General features: G+C 37.8%; 1 long non-coding RNA gene across 28 annotated transcripts in view; it reads right to left on the bottom strand.

Moving 5' to 3' along the window:
* Window positions 1-17,341, bottom strand: part of LOC147366889 (uncharacterized) — a 1,020,561-nt gene that overhangs the window by 435,146 nt on the left and 568,074 nt on the right. Inside the window, exon 6 of one of the 28 annotated variants that reach the window (XR_015169132.1) lies at window positions 11,819-11,837. The exons of the other annotated variants lie outside the window; for them this stretch is intronic. This is a non-coding gene — a long non-coding RNA (uncharacterized LOC147366889). Of the gene's footprint in view, window positions 1-11,818; window positions 11,838-17,341 lie in introns of those variants that run through there. 28 annotated transcript variants of the gene reach the window in all.

Here is a 17,341-nt window from a genome sequence, read left to right as displayed (position 1 = left end):
AGACACAGACACAACTTAAATGTCCATCAATAGAAGAATGGATTAAAAAGATGTGGAATACAGATATGATGTTTTATATACACACACATACATAATGGAGCATTATTTAGCCATAAAAAGTAAAATAATGCCATTTGCAGCAACATGGATAGATCTAGAGATCATCATATTAAGAGAAAGACAAATATATGATATCACTTACATGTGGAATCTATATTATACAAATGAACTTATTTACAAAACAAAAACAGACATGGAAAACAAACTGTGGTTACCTCAAGGAAGAGAGGGAGGAGGAAGTATAAATTAGAAGTTTGGGATTAGCAGATATGAATGACTATATACAAAATAGATATAAACTATAAGGTCCTACTGTGTAGCCCAGGAAACTATATTTAATATTCTGTAACAAACCATACTGGAAAAGAATATATATATATATTTATATACATATAACTTTGCTGTACACTAGAAATAAATACATTGTAAATCAACTATACTTTAATTAAAACAGGTCCTGTGATTCTGCAATGCCTTAGATAGCTCAATTAATTCTCACAATACTAAAATTATTCATCCTATTATTACTGTACTATATATTGTTTAATGTTTTAAACATGCTTTTTAAAAACAGGTGATCTAAGCCATCTTTGCATCTCAAGTCTTGCAAAATATCATACTCATGACACGGGCATTGCATTTTTATTGGAACTTAACTTGATTTAATTTAGCATATTTTGTATCATTCATTTCCTGTTGAATATTTTACTCTATGACTATATGATGTATATAAAAGGGTATAGTACTTCTATACAATGTGGATTAGAAATTCAACTATGTATACAAATGGTGACATCTAATTTGCGCAAATGTATTCATTTCTCCTTCTTTATTGAAAAACCCACAGTTCCAAGAGTTGCTCTTACTCAGAAAATGTTGCTTACACACTAGAATCTTTACCAGCAAAATTTCTCCAAACCTCATCTCATTTTTACCCTTCACAGCTGTTCTTCTGCATCCCTTGTTGAAACTTTTTTTGTCTAAGATCCTTGCAATTTCCTACTACTGAACTCCTGCTTTTATCCTTTGTTATTGCTAGACATTTAATTAGGCAAAATAATCTCTAAATGTATTGTTACATTCCTGGAAAAAGATCATTTTGAGTTCTAAAGAAGTGACTTACATACAGACTTGTAATATAAAAGAATGTGTTTTTTAATTAAAACAGTGAGGATCAGAAACTTTAATGCAAATAGAAATACACTCATAAAACATGAGATGCTGAAGATTTCCTAAAGACCATATGTTTCCACCTATTAAGTTTTAAAATGAGGAAAAAACAACTAAGACAGAGGTCAGTTAAAATGCTTGTCTCAAATCACACGTACAGTTAGCAAAGTATCCAGAAGGAAAGCTCTACTTTCACAGAATCCCATCTTAAGGCAACACCCAGTATTGCAAAGCCTTTCTGAGGGACAAAAAAAAAAAAAAAAAAAAAAAAAACGGCTACCAGGATGCCTGGTCACAGATCTGATCTGCTGTAAGAGAATGGAATATCTAGACATTTTTGGCTCCTACCTGAAATATGGAAAAAGTGTCTTTGTCCCAATTTCTTACATCTGGAGTATGCCTTGGAAGTTGAGGTCAAGTTTACTTTTAGTTGTTCTGAGAAAGTGTCTATTTATATCTGTTCTTGTACAGCCCTTGAATATTGAGGAAACTAGATATTATCTTTCTGAGAATAAGTGTAGCTTGAAAAATGCAAAGCATGGTATTGACTTACCCTGATGCAAACTTGCTTCATGTGAATTGTGCAACTGCTCCTGGCAACTATCTGTAGCTGAATTTATATGCTCTGTTAACCATCCAATCAACAAGTCAGCTACTGGTACCCCTGCCATCAGAAAACTATATTTCCCTCTCCTTGCATTTAGTAAGTGCTTTAAATCCTGACATTTATTCAAGCTTACTCAGGCCAAGTTTTTTATTTCCTCTTAGTGCTGTGCTGATTATTCACCCATGTAACTACACTGGGAATTAGCATCAAAATGGAGATATGAGGACCAACCATAAAAAAGATGTTATGAATTCTCAAATCTTCAGATCTGAAAGTTTCTGCTTTAAGAGTCTAGAGCATAAATGTCAGAGAAAAACACTAATATTTGGATTTATGAAGACAACTCTGATGCCATCCAGTGGACAGTTAAGGAAATATCTCAAGTTTTCCTTTTACTGCTGCTGCTAAGTCACGTCAGTCATGTCCGACTCTATGTGATCCCATAGACAGCAGTCCACCAGGCTCCCATCCCTGGGATTCTCCAGGCAAGAACACTGGAGCGGGTTGCCATTTCCTTCTCCAATGCATGAAAATTAAAAGTGAAAGTGAAAAGTGAAAGTGAAAAGTGAAAGTGAAAAGTGAAAGTGAAGTCGCTCAGTCCTCTGACTTTTCGCAACCCCATGGACTGCAGCCTACCAGACTCCTCCACCCATGGGATTTTCCAGGCAAGAGTACTGGAGTGGGGTCGCCAGTGCCTTCTCATAGGCCAGCTGTATTTAATGGCATGGAGAGCAAAAAGACAGGCTTCCCTGTCCATCACCAGCTCCTGGAGCTTGCTCAAACTCATATCCATCAGTTAGTAATGCAATCCAATCACCTTATCCTCTGCGTCCCCTTCTCCTCCTGCCTTCAGTCTTTCCCAGCATCAGGGTCTTTTCAAATATGTCAGTTCTTCACATCAGGTGGCCAGAGTACTGGAGTTTCAGCTTCAGCATCATTCCTTCCAATGAACAATCAGGACTGACTTCCTTTAGGATCGACTGGTTTCACCTTGCAGTCTAAGGGACTCTCAAGGGTTTTCTCCCACACCACACTTCAAAAGCATCAATTCTTTAGTGCTCAGCTTTCTTTATAGTCCAACTCTCATATCCATACACAGCTACTGGAAAAACCATAACTTTGACTAGATGGACATTTGTTGGCAAAGTAATGTCTCTGCTTTTTAATATGCTGTCTAGGTTGGTCATAGATTTCTTTCAAGGAGCAAGTGTCTTCTAATTTCATGGCTGTAGTCACCATCTGCAGTGATTTTGGAGATACGGGCTTCCCTGATAGCTCAGTTGGTAAAGAATCTGCATGCAGTGTAGCAGACCCCCGTTTGATTCCTGGGTCAGGAAGAACCTCTGGAGAAGGGATAGGCTACCTACTTCAGTATTCTTGGGCTTCCCTTGTGGCTCAGCTGGTAAAGAATCCACCTGAAATGTACGACTCTTGAGTTTGATCCCTGGGTTCAGAAGATACCCTGGAGAAGGGAATGGCTACCCACTCCAGTATTCTGGCCTGGAGAATTCCAAGGGGTTGCAAAGAATTGGACACGACTTAGCAAATATCGTTTTCACTTTCAGATCAAAAAGAGGATGGCATATAAAAAATTTTAAGTGCATCTTCTCTGACACAACATGTAGTCAAAATAATATATATTTCATATAATAATCATTATTATGGTAACACACACACACACACAAAGAGAGAGTACATAGATAAAAGAATAAAGCCCAAATGGTAACAGTGATTATAGAATAATATTAATGATTTTTTATAATTGAGGGGAAAATCATTTCTAATTTGCACAAAAGTTTTAACACAAGAAGCAATTCAAAAACATAATGTATTTTATTTTTTATATTTTGAGATAGGAAGACAAATTCGGTATGTAATATTTCACAGACTTCTCTAGTTAAGTAACACATATTCAGAAAGAAAGATTTCCTATAGAATATGAGTACAAGAGGCTGGACAGATACTTCTGTGCTATAAATTGTTAAAGGAGTTATTGTCATCTTATTTAATTATCTGGCAAACCTTTACTAGGATCCAACAGCATGCTCAATACTAGCAACCAGGCAATGGAAGATGCTCCCTGCCTTTCAGAGCATCACCATATAGTAAACAGATATGGAGAGTAATGGTAAGTGACTCTGTGGAGCTCTGTACTGGATGCTGAGGCACTACAGGTAGGACATCCAACTCATAAAATGGAGGAGCCAAGGTAGCAATTCAAGTGGTCCAAAAGATGTAATTCCTCATCTGAGCTGAATGTTCAAGATGTAACTATAGATTTAGCCATTAAAATAGACAGGGGAAAAGGTCAGAGTTTCTTTAGGCAAAGAAAATAGATACTTCGTCTCTGAAAGCCTCCAACACAGGAAGTACAGGCTCAGTCACCCTCACAAAATAATAAACTTCTAGCAAAAATAAGAAACTTTCTAAAAATTGACTCTGAATTACAGGATAATTTTAAAGATAACAAAGCAGTTTGAATCACAAAACCTTAAAACCTTTTTAAAGTTCCTAGTGTCATGACTCCTGAAATGAGTTTGGGGATGGTCATGTACGTCCTGGATAAACATTGAGATAAGCTTGTGATAAAAAGCTTCCTTTGTATTACAGTCCCCTTTCAGGTTCAACAATCTGAACCCCAAACCATACTTCAAATGTGACAGGAGCTGGATTTTGAAATCAGCCTTCCAAGCTCTTCATTCAGAATTTTTTCTCCCAATTTTGTTGATATGTAATTGATAATACAGCTCTGTATAAGTTTAAACTGTACAGCATAATAAATTGAGTAACCTACATCATGATGTGGTTATCACCATATGTTTAGTGAACATCCATCATCTCTTAAAGATATAAAATAAAATGTTTACCTTGTGATCAGAACTCAAGATTTAACTTTCATATATAACAACATGTAAATAATTCTTAATACTGGAAGTTTGTACCTTGTAACCATTTTCATCCAATTCCTCTTCCTTATAGCTCCTATCTCTGGTAGCCAAATATCTAATTTTTTCTGTGAGTTTCTTTATTTCCACGTCTGTTTGTTGAAGTAAAATCGACCTACACATTGTGTTAGTTTCTGGAACACTACACAGTAATCCTATATTTCTGTATATTACAAAATGATCACCAGGATAAGTCTAGTTACCATCTGTCACCACATAAAGATATTTCATTACCATGAAAATTTTCCACATTATACATTTCATCCCCATGACTCATTTATTTGGTAACTGGAAGTGTGTACCTCAGCCTCTCCCACCTATTTTGCTCATACTCCCAAGCTTTCATCTCTGGAAGCTACATGATTGTTCTCTTTAAATAAAGATCTTTGCATGCACGCTAAGATGCTTCAGTCATGTCCAACTCTTTTTGACCCTATGGAAGTAGCCCACCAGGCTTCTCTGTCCATGAGACTCTCCAGGCAAAAATACTGGAGTGGGTTTCCATGCCCTCCTCCAGGGGATCACCCCACCCAGGAATCAAATCTGCAATCTCTTATATCTCCCTCATTGGCAGACAGGTTCTTTACCACTAGCATCATCTGGGAAGCCCAGCTCCAGGGGTGGGGCTTAACTAATCACTAATTAAATCACCTAGGTCATTACACACACACACACACACACACACATACACACACACACACACACACACAATTAGGAATATATTTTTTATTTTCACCAAAGAAAATACAGATTCTTGATTTAAATAGTAGACAAAAATGGTAGGAAAATTCTTGAACTTTTCAGGCTAGCTGTATGAATTAGTCAAAAAATTTTACCCAAGGGACACATAAGAGGAAATTTTGATAGACTGACTCTTTTAATTCAACCAAGATGAATAGCTCACTTGGTAAAAAGCAGACATGCAGGTCAACCTTAGAAACTCAGGGAATGAGCATCTTCAGTGTTGTTAGGACCCTCCACATCTCTCCACTCTTTGTTTTTTATTTCATTGCAAACCTGATTTTTCATACAAAGTGAGAAACAATGAACACCAGTGTACTCATGAGCTTCATAAAGAAAGAAACAACCACTTGAAAAGGACTGACTTTCTCACTTTTAATTTTGAAAATCTAATGTACCCAGCCTTGGTCCACTGGTGGTTAGATTTTTTTAAACTTTGGATTACAGTAGCTGTTTTCAAACCCAATGGCAATATGAGAGTATCTTAGCTGATTTACTTAATTGTTCTTGTCTCAGATTCCTCATCTATTAAACAGAGACCTCTGCTTTATATACTGATAGCAAAAGATTATGAAGATCTTATGAAGATTAAAAAGCACTATGGAAATGGATAGCATTGTTACCAGTGTTAAACATTAAAGAGACAAGAATTAGTAAAGTCTTATCCATCATCCTTCCTTGAGTTTCAAGGGACTCATCTAGAAAATCTGTCCTGGCCCAAAGTTGTGGAAATTTTAGACAATAAGAAATCTTGGTCTTTTAGTACTTTTATTTGTCTAGAGGAAATTTCTTATATCCCTGTCTGAAAACCTGTCTTGGATATGGTTTGTGAGGCAAAGTTTATACACCTCACTCATACAGAAGCAAAATTATTTAGAATATTGGACTTTTAACTGAAAAAAAAAGTCTAAAAGTCAAAGTGAAGACATGTTATGAACCTCTTAGGTAACATTTATATTCAGGTATTACTTAATTAACTGATTCTTAAAGCTATTTTCAACAATAGCAACTTAGTAATTCTTTAAAAGCATCTTTGGAAATATGAAAAGAATCAAGAATCAAAAATGATATGCCTCAGCAAAGGAAATAATAAATAAAATGAAATAACAATCCACAGATTGGGAGAAAATATTTATAAATGATGTGACTGACAAGGGATTAGTCTCCAAAATTTACAAACAGCTCATGCATCAAAACAAACAACCAAATCAACAAATGGGCAGAAGACCTAAATAGACATTTCTTCAAACAAGACATACAGATAGCCAACAGGCACATGAAAAGATGTTCAACATCACTAATTATTAGATATATGCAAATCAAAACTATAATAGGATATCAACTCACAGGAGTCAAAATGGATATCATCAAAAAATCCACAAACAATAAATGCTGGAGAGGGTGTGGAAAGAAGTGAATCTTCCTACACTGTTGGTGGGAATGTAAATTGGTACCGCCACTGTGGAGAACAGTATGGAGGTTCCTTAAAAAACTAACGCTATATGCTAACATATAACCCTGCAATCCCATTCCTGGGCATATATGCAGTGAAATGGCACCCCACTCCAGTACTCTTGCCTGGAAAATCCCATGGATGGAGGAGCCTGGTGGGCTGCAGTCCATGGGGTCGCTAAGAGTCAGACACGACTGAGCGACTTCACTTTCACTTTTCACTTTCACGCATTGGAGAAGGAAATAGCAACCCACTCCAGTGTTCTTGCCTGGAGAATCCCAGGGATGGGGGAGCCTGGTGGGCTGCCGTCTATGGGGTCGCACAGAGTCGGACACGACTGAAGTGACTTAGCAGCAGTAGCAGCATGCAGTGAAAAATGTGATCCAAAAGGATACATGCACCCCAATGTTCATTGCAGCACTACTTTCAATAGCCAAGACATGGAAGCAGCCTAAATGTCCATCAATGGAGGGATGGATAAAGAAGATGTGGTGCATATATATAATGGAATATATACTCGGCCACTAAAAAGAATGAAATAAAGCCATTTACAGCAACATGGATAGACTTAGAGAGTCCCATTATGAGTGAAGCAAGTCAGAGTAAGAGAAATATCATATGACCACCCTTATATGTGGAATCTAAAAATGATTTCATTCAATATGAAATTACAAAACAGAAAGAGACTCACAGACTTTGAGAACAAGCTTATGGTTGCCAGGGAGAAGTATGGGGGAAAGGGACAGTTAGAGAGTTTGGAATTGACACGTACACACTGTGATATCTAAAATGGATAACCATCAAGGACCTACTGTACAGCATGTGGAACTCTGCTCAATGTTATGAGGCAGTCAGGGGGATAATGGATACATCTCTATGTATGGCTGAATTCTTTCACTGTCTACCTGAAACAATAAAAAAATTGTTAACCAGCTATACCCCAATACAAAATGAAAAGTTTAAAAAAAAATGATGTGTCCAGGGTGTCATTGGATTTCATTATATTTGTGAATATGTATATGTGTAATGTAGACACTAAAATCAGATTTAAAAATCACTGTAAATTAGATAAAGAATCTGTCAAGGAAACTTATGGGTCTGTTGTGCATTCAGTCATAAACCAGTCATGGATTACATATAGACAGAAGAGAAGAGGACCTACAAGGCCTTTGAGCCAAAATCCAGAGCCCACCATGGAATCCCATGACTAGCACCGAATAATCAGCCGGGGTTGTCCCAAGGACAGTTTGTACCCACCATCATAATCTCAATGGCCAGGAATAGGACAACATAAGCATCAACATAAGAGTGAGGATAAATTAAAATGTTCCAGTATCTTGAAGCTGTAGTCCATTTAACTTCTGGACTACTAAGTGATTTTAATTGGTACCTTTGGAGATTCTTATTTATCTATTTCTATTTTAATATGTCACTGTGCATATGACTAATCTTACTTTTCAGAATCACTGTTTATAACTGGAGAGTATCTATTAAGCTAACATGAGATACTAATATTGTGGGGAACAAAACTTAAGAGTTGCTACCTACCATATTTAGATGAAGATAAGGTTAACACATTTGTAATACTTTTCTCATGTCTGAATTTTTCTGAGACAAAATGGGATAAGTGGGATAAAAGGAAAGATAAGTGCAAGGCAAATGGTAGCTGCAATAGTTATAATAAACTAAGGAAACTGAGGCAGGAGAAATGAAAAAGTTAAATGGCTACTTGACAGTTTTTCTAACCAGAAATAGTATAAAATTTCAATTATGTGAAATGGGATTTTTGAATTATTGGCAAAGAAATAGAGGAAAATAATAAAATGGGAAAGACTAGAGAGCTCTTCAAGAAAATTAGAGATACCAAGGGAACATGTTATGCAAAGTTGGGCTCAATAAAGGACAGAAATGGTATGGAGCTAACAGAAGCAGAAGATATTAAGAAGAGGTGGAAAGAATACACAGAAGAACTGTACACAAAAGATCTTCACGACCCAGATAACCATGATGGTGTGATCACTCATACACAAAAGATCTTCACGACCCAGATAACCATGATGGTGTGATCACTCACACTCACCTAGAGCCAGACATCCTGGAATGTGAAGTCAAGTGGGCCTTAGGAAGCATTACTATGAACAAAGCTAGTGGAGGTGATGGAATTCCAGTTGGTGAAATTCCAATTTCAAATCCTGAAAGATGATGCTGTGAAAGTGCTGCACTCAATATGTCAGCAAATTTGGAAAACTCAGCAGTGGCCACAGGACTGGAAAAGGTCAGTTTTCATTCCAATCCTAAAGAAAGGTAATGTCAAAGAATGCTCAAACTACCACACAATTGCACTCATCTCACATGCTAGTAAAGTAATACTCAAAATTCTCCAAGCCAGGCTTCAGCAATACATGAACTGTGGACTTAGAGATGTTCAAGCTGGTTTTAGAAAAGGCAGAGGAACCAGAGATCAAATTGCCAACATCCACTAGATCATCGCAAAAAACAAGAGAGTTCCAGAAAAAACATCTATTTTTGCTTTACTGACTATGCCAAAGCCTTTGACTGTGTGGATCACAATACACTGTGGAAAACTCTGAAAGAGATGGGAATACCAGACCACCTGACCTGCCTCTTGAGAAACCTATATGCAGGTCAGGAAGCAACAGTTAGAACTGGACATGGAACAACAGACTGGTTCCAAATAGGAAAAGGAGTATGGCAAGGCTATATAATGTCACCCTGCTTATTAACTTATATGCAGAGTACATAATGAGAAACGCTGGACTGGAAGAAGCATAAGCTGGAATCAAGATTGCCTGGAGAAATATCAATAACCTAAGATATGCAGATGACACCACCCTTATGGCAGAAAGTGAAGAGGAACTCAAAAGCCTTCTGATAAAAGTGAAAGAGGAGTGAAAAAGTAGGTTTAAAGCTCAACATTCAGAAAACTAAGATCATGGCATCTGGTCCCATCACTTCATGGCAAATAGATGAGACAGTGGGAACAGTGGTTGACTTTATTTTTCTGGGCTCCAAAATCACTGTGGATGGTGATTGCAGCCATAAAATTAAAAGACGCTTACTCCTTGGAAGGAAAGTTATGACCAACCTAGACAGCATATTCAAAAACAGAGACATTACTTTGCCAACATAGGTTCATCTAGTCAAGGCTATGGTTTTTCCTGTGGTCATGTATGGATGTGAGAGTTGGACTGTGAAGAAGGCTGAGCGCCGAAGAATTGATGCTTTTGAACTGTGGTGTTGGAGAAGACTCTTGAGAGTCCCTTGGACTGCAAGGATATCTAATCAGTCCATCCTAAAGGAGATCAGTCCTGAATGTTCATTGAAAGGACTGATGTTAAAGCTAAAACTCCAATACTTTGGCCACCTGATGCGAAGAGCTGAGTCATCTAAAAAGACCCTGATGCTGGGAAAGATTGAGCGCAGGAGGAGAAGGGGACGACAGAGGATGAGATGGTTGGATGGCATCACCGACTCAATGGACATGGGTTTGGGTGGACTCTGGGAGTTGGTGATGGACAGGGAGGCCTGGCGTGCTGCGGTTCATGGGATAGCAAAGAGTTGGACACTACTGAGTGACTGAACTGGAACTGGAACTGGAACTGGATTGGCAATCATTTGAAGGAGACTATGAGGAACTGAAAAGAACAAAGGTGTTGGGTATCTAATGGATGCATATAAAGGTAGAGAAGAATAGAACAAGGAAGATCTGAACTGTTAAGTGGGTTTCATTTGAAATTTTGTTTAACAATATTCCTGGTGGTAAGATGCCCTAGTCTGCCCTTGGAGGGGGGCGGGGTGCTGTGCAGAATGACCTGTTTGCTTTGGCTCACATTGTTTGACTGTCAGTGGATAATAACAATCATGCTCTGCAAAGACACAGATGGAGCACTGTTTACCCTCCATAAAACTTCACAGATGATTTGATAACTAAAAACCATGAATACTTATAGCAAGGTCCTCCACATTGGAAATGAATTAAATTTCAGCTTCTCACAAGCTTTACTAACATCCAGACTACCTGTCTCTCCTTTCCAGTGAGTTTTCTATAAATAAACATAATTTATATTTAAAATATATATATAACTTAATTATATGTTTTATAAAAATAACATAATTATCTACATATGCATGTGTGTATGTGCAAGCATGTTAGCCTGGGTCAATAGGTGAATGAAGCTTAGTCACTGGAATATCAATAGGCACTTCCAAATGTAAGTTGGCAGACTGATTCTCAAGCTATAAGGTCCAATGGATGAGGGTAAACTGATATCGGAAAGATGCTCTCTTTCTCTCTTTTTCTCCCTTTCTATCACCAGTATCCCTCAATACATTCTCCTTGCCTGTAAATGTCTGAACCCAGCCACTGTCATAAAGGTCCAATTCTTTTGGGGGTTTCTGTTGTTACCAGAAATGACCGTGTTAGGTGATACTTTTATTAAAATAGGACCCTGAAAGTTCAATGTGTTATTCTGATTTGTCTTTAAACATGTGATTAATAATTTTCTTACCTTTTTTTGCCCTTTTTTTCTGAAAATTTTCAAACTTACAGAAAAGTTGCAGGAATCATTCATTCTGAATGAACATCTGAAAAATGTTTACTTATGTGTGATAATTGTTTAAGCCTTTTCTAGCCACTGGTTAAATCAATGGATTTATAGAGATCGATTATTATGTTATACACCATAACACTATAAAATGCTATGTTTATTCTATCTGAATAAAAGTGAGGGGAAAACAAACAAAAAATGGGTTCAAACAGATACTTGGAACAGAGGAATCATCCACCCATTAGCATCAGGTTGACTGTGCTCCTCTTCTAGTCCCCAAACCCTGTAGCTCTCTGTAAATACAACCATACATATGTCCTATGTAATTAGTTATCTAGGTAAAGTGAAAGCTGGACAGCATCCTATAAGTTGCAGGTGTCCTTTCCTGATCCAATTTCTCTCTCCCAAAGAGACATAACTGTTACTTTCCTTTGCAGTTATACAACCTAGGTATGTATTTTTTTGTTTGCTTGTTCATTTTTTAATTAATTTATTTAAATTGGAGACTAATTATTTTACAATATTATGGTGGTTTTGCCATACATTGACATGAATCAGCCATGGGTGTACATGTGTCCCTCCATCCCAAACCACCCCCCCTCCCTACCCCATCCCTCTGGGTCGTCCCAGTGCACCAGCTTTGAGTGCCCTGTTTCATGCATCAAACTTGGACTGGTCATCGATTTCACATATGTTAATATACATGTTTCAATGCTATTCTCTCAAATTATCCTACCCTTGCCTTCTCCCACAGAGTCCAAAAGTCTGTTCTTTATATTTTTTAAGTATTACATTTTTTTTTTCATGTGAACCTAATAAAAATTGGTGTCTTTGTTATTTTTGTTTTTTGTCTTGGTATTTTTTCCCATATTTTGTTTTTGTGATCCAACCATGTTAGTACACGCATCAAAATTAGGAAGATTAATTAGTTAATGTATGTCATTTCTTGGTAGAATAACTTTGTAAATAAAAGCTAAGTATAGAAAAAAGACTGTGGTTGCCCCAGGCAACTGGATGAGAAGATGTGTGTGTTGGTCTTTTTTCACTTTACATTAATCTTTCAAACCACAATATAGTTGACTTCCACTTATTAGCTGGCTTGCACAAATGTCCTTTTCCCCTTTTTGCTATCTTTGAGAATAAGGACCATATTCGAGGGCTTATACTACCAGCTGGGCTTTGGTACAACTCTCTGGCAAGAGTGAAGATCATGGAACATAGCCTAGAAACAGACATTAAAGCAGGTCTACTTATCTGAAGGGCAAATATCAAAGCTGGTTTGGTAAGGAACTGCCAAAATACAATATTTCACTAAAGTTCCCACATAAATGTGAGTTTCTATTCTACTTGATGTCGAATATCTTCTGACTTGGTCTGAGAGAACATAAGAAATGTTGCGATAAACATTATCAGTATAAAACTACTTTAACATTTGTTAAAAGTAAAAGCAGGTTTCATATTTTCTCCCTCATAATAAGGCTCTAGAGGTTTTCATTAAAGTTTTGATACAATAAGCAAATGGTCTTTGAGTTCAGTAAAGTAAAACATTTTATACTATTAAGAAATATATACTATTAATATTTCTGGACCAATAACACACATATAAGATATATTGTGAGATATAAGATAAGATACAAGATATATTGTGAGATCATCAACTTGATTTAAGATATATTGTGAGATTGTCTCACTATGGTAAGATATTGTCTCACTATTCTGAGATAGTCAACTTGATTTACTTTGCAAATGAATATGTATATTAGGTATGTGTAAGTAGGTATAAAAATTAGAGAGATAAGCCAATCTTCCATTTGCCCTAAATTATTGCTTTTCTGACTTCTAAATTGTTTTCTTTTCTGTCTCTATATTTCTTATTTCAAAAGGAGCAATTGTTAAAAGTAATCTTGTTCTCCACAGGCATATAGTAAGTCTTTTGTCATTTTTTGCTAATTTTTGGCTAATTTTGGCTAATTTGCCATGACTAAATAAAATAGGAAAAAGAGCTAATCTACTGAGGGATTGAGTAAAACAGGCAAATGATTAAAATAACATCACTGAGAAATATATATATTTTGAATTTGTAGTCTTAAGGAGAAACACATTATTAATCTTGAAATTATAATTTAGGTCAAGATAATTTTAGGTCAAGATGGCAGAGTATCTCCTGTGAGAACTCCAAAATTACAATTCACTGCTAAACAGCCATCAACAGGAGAATGTTGGATCCAACTAAAAAAAGATACCATACATCCAAGGGCAAAGGAGAAGATCCAGCAAGACAGTAGGAGGGGAAAAATCACCTTTAAAATCAAACCTCATACCTGCCAGAGACACTTGGAGGGCTCAAACAAGCCTTGTGCATACCAGGACCCAGACACGCCACAAAGCCTGAGCTAGAATTGTGTTTGACTATCTCCTGTGGAGGTATGGGTCAGCAGTGGACTGCAGCAGGGGCTCTTGGTAGACTTGGGTATGGCATAAGCCCTCTTGGAGGAGATTGCCATTAACCCCACCACAGAGCCACCAGAACTTACAAAGAACTGGGGAAATAGACTCTTGAAGGGGACAAACAAAACCTTGTGTGCACCAGGACCAAGGAGAAAGGAGCAGTGACCCCACAAGAGACTGACTCAGACTTGCCTGAGTGTTCAGGAGTCTCTGACAGAGGTGTGGGTCACTGGTGGCCTGCTGCAGGGTTGGGGGTACTGAGTGCAAGAGTGTGTGCATGGAACCTTTTGAAGCAGGTTGCCATGATCTTCATTACCTCCACCATAGTTTGGCTTCTGGTCAAACAACAGGGAGGAAACACAGCCCCACCCATCAACAGAAAATTGGATTCAAGATTTACTAAGTATGGCCCAGCCCATAGAAAAAGACCCAGTTTCCCCCTCAGTCAGTCTCTCCCATCAAGAAGCTTCCATAAGCCTCTTATCCTTCTCCATCAGAGGGCAGACAGAAAGAAAACCACAGTCACAGAAAACTAACAAATTGGATCACATGGATCATAGCCTTGTCTAACTCAAGGAAACTATGAGCCATGCCTTGTAGGGCCACCCAAGATAGATGGGTCATGGTGGAGATTTCTTACAAAACATGGTCCAACAGAGAAGGGAATGGCAAACACTTCAGTATTCTTGGCTTGAGAACCCCATGAACAGTATGAACAGGCAAAAAGATATGAAAGATGAACTCCCCAGGTTGGTAGGTGCCCAATATGCTACTGGAGATCAGTGAAGAAATAACTCCAGAAAGAATGAAGAGACAGAGCCAAAGCAAAAGCAATACCCAGTTGCGGATCTGACTAATGATGGAAGTAAAGTCCAATGATATAAAGAGTAATATTGTATAGGAAACTGGAATGTTAGGTCCATTAATCAAGGAAAATTGGAAGTGGTCGAACAGGAGATGGCAAGAATGAACATCAACATTTTAGGAATCAGTAAACTAAAATGGACTGGAATGGATGAATTTAACTCAGATGACCATAATATTTACTACTGTGGGCAAGAATCCCTTGAAGAAATGGAGTAGCCATCATATTCAACAAAGAAGTATGAAATTCAGTACTTGGATGCATTCTCAAAAATGACAGAATGATCTCTGTTGGTTTCCAAGGAAAACCATTCAAAATCACAGTAACCCAAGTCTATGCCCTGACCAGAAGCTGAACGGTTCTATGAATACCTACAAGACCTTCTAGAACTAACACTCAAAAAAGATGTCCTTTACATTATAGGGGACTGGATTGCAAAAGGAGGAAGTCAAGAGATATCTGGAGTAATAGGCAAATTTGACCTTGGAGTACAAATCGAAGTAGGTCAAAGAATAACAGAGTTTTGCCAAGAGAACGCACTGGTCATAGCAAACACTCACTTCCAACAACACAAGAGAAGACTCTACACACGGACATCACCAGATGGTCAATACCAAAATCAGGTTGATTATATTCTTTGCAACCAAAGATGGAGAAGCTCTATGGAGTCAACAAAAACAAAACCAGGAGCTGACTGTGGCTCAGATCATGAACTCCTTATTGCCAAATTCAGACTTAAATTGAAGAAAGTAGGGAAAACCACTAGACCATTCAGCTATGACCTAAATCAAATCCCTTAGGATTATACAGTGGAAGTGAGAAATAGATTTAAGGGATTAGAACTGATAGAGTGCTTGAAGAACTATGGATGGAGGTTTGTGATATAGCACAGGAGGTAGTGATCAAGACCATCTCCAAGAAAAAGAAATGCAAAAAGGCAAAATGGTGATCTGAGGAGGCCTTACACATAGCTGTGAAAAAAAAAAAAAAAAAAAAGGACTTGAAAGGCAAAAGAGAAAAGGAAAGATACCTGTTTGAATGCAGAGTTCCAAAAAATAGCAAGGAGAGATAAGAAAGCCTTCCTCAATGATCAATGGAAAGAAATAGAGGAAAATAATAGAATGGGAAAGACTAGAGAGCTCTTCCGGAGAAGGCCCTGGCACCCCACTCCAGTACTCTTGCCTGGAAACTCCCATGGACAGAGGAGCCTGGTGGGCTACAGTCCATGGGGTTGCTAGGAGTTGGACACGACTGAGCGACTTCACTTTCACTTTTCACTTTCAAGCATTGGAGAAGGAAATGGCAACCCACTCCAGTGTTCTTGCCTGGAGAATCCCAGGGACGGCGGAGCCTAGTAGGCTGCCATCTATGGGGTCGCACAGAGTTGGACACGACTGAAGTGAATTAGTAGTAGTAGAGAGCTCTTCAGGAAAATTAGAGATACCAAGGGAACATTTCATGCAAAAATGTATACCATAAAGGACAGAAATGCTATGGACCTAATAGAAGCAGAAGATATTAAGAACAGGTGGCAGAATTACAAAGAACTAAACAAATAAGATCTTAATGATGATGTGATAACAAGAATAATCATGATGGTATGATCACTCACCTAGAGTAAGACATGCTGGAATGTAAGTCAAGTGGGCCTTAGGAAGGATCACTACGAAAAAAGCTAGTGGAAGTGATGGAATTCCAGTTGAACTGTTTCAAATCCTAAAAGATAATGCTGTGAAAGTGCTGCACTCAATATGCCAGCAAATTTGGAAAACTCAGTATTGGCCACAGCACTGGAGAAGGTCAGTTTTCATTCCAATCACAAAGAAAGGCAATACCAAAGAATGCTCAAACTACCACACAATTGCACTCATCTCACACACTATTAAAGTAATGCTTAAAATTCTCTAATCCAGGCTTCAGCAATATGTGAACTATGAAATTCCAGATGTTCAAGCTGGTTTTAGAAAGGGCAGAGGAACCAGAGATCAAATTGCCAACATCTGCTGGATCATCAAAAAAGCAAGAGAGTTCCAGAAAAACATCTATGTCTGCTTTATTGACTATGCCATAGCCTTTGACTGTGTGGATCATAATAAACTGTGGAAAATTCTGAAAGAGATGGAAATACCAGACCACCTGACCTGCCTCTTGAGAAATCTGTATGCAGGTCAGGAAGTAACAGTTAGAACTGGACATGGAACAACAGACTGGTTCCAAATAGGAAAAGGAGAACGTCAAGGTTGTATATTGTCACCCTGCTTATTGAACTTACATGCAGAATACATCATGAGAAACGCTGGGCTGGAAGAAGCACAAGTTGGAATCAAGATTGCCGGGAGAAATATCAATAACCTCAGATATGCAGATGACACCACCCATATGGCAGAAAGTGAAGAGGAACTAAATAGCCTCTTGATGAAAGTGAAAGAGGAGAGTGAAAAAGTTGGCTTAAAACTCAACATTCAGAAAACTAAGATCATGGCA

Source organism: Bos grunniens, chromosome 8, assembly GCF_055505025.1.
Source record: "Bos grunniens cultivar Pamir isolate PY7600 chromosome 8, Bosgru_T2T1.0, whole genome shotgun sequence".
Classification (NCBI taxonomy): domain Eukaryota; kingdom Metazoa; phylum Chordata; class Mammalia; order Artiodactyla; family Bovidae; genus Bos; species Bos grunniens.
Note: the sequence above shows the minus strand (reverse complement) of the source record. Positions and strands in the feature narration are given on the sequence as shown.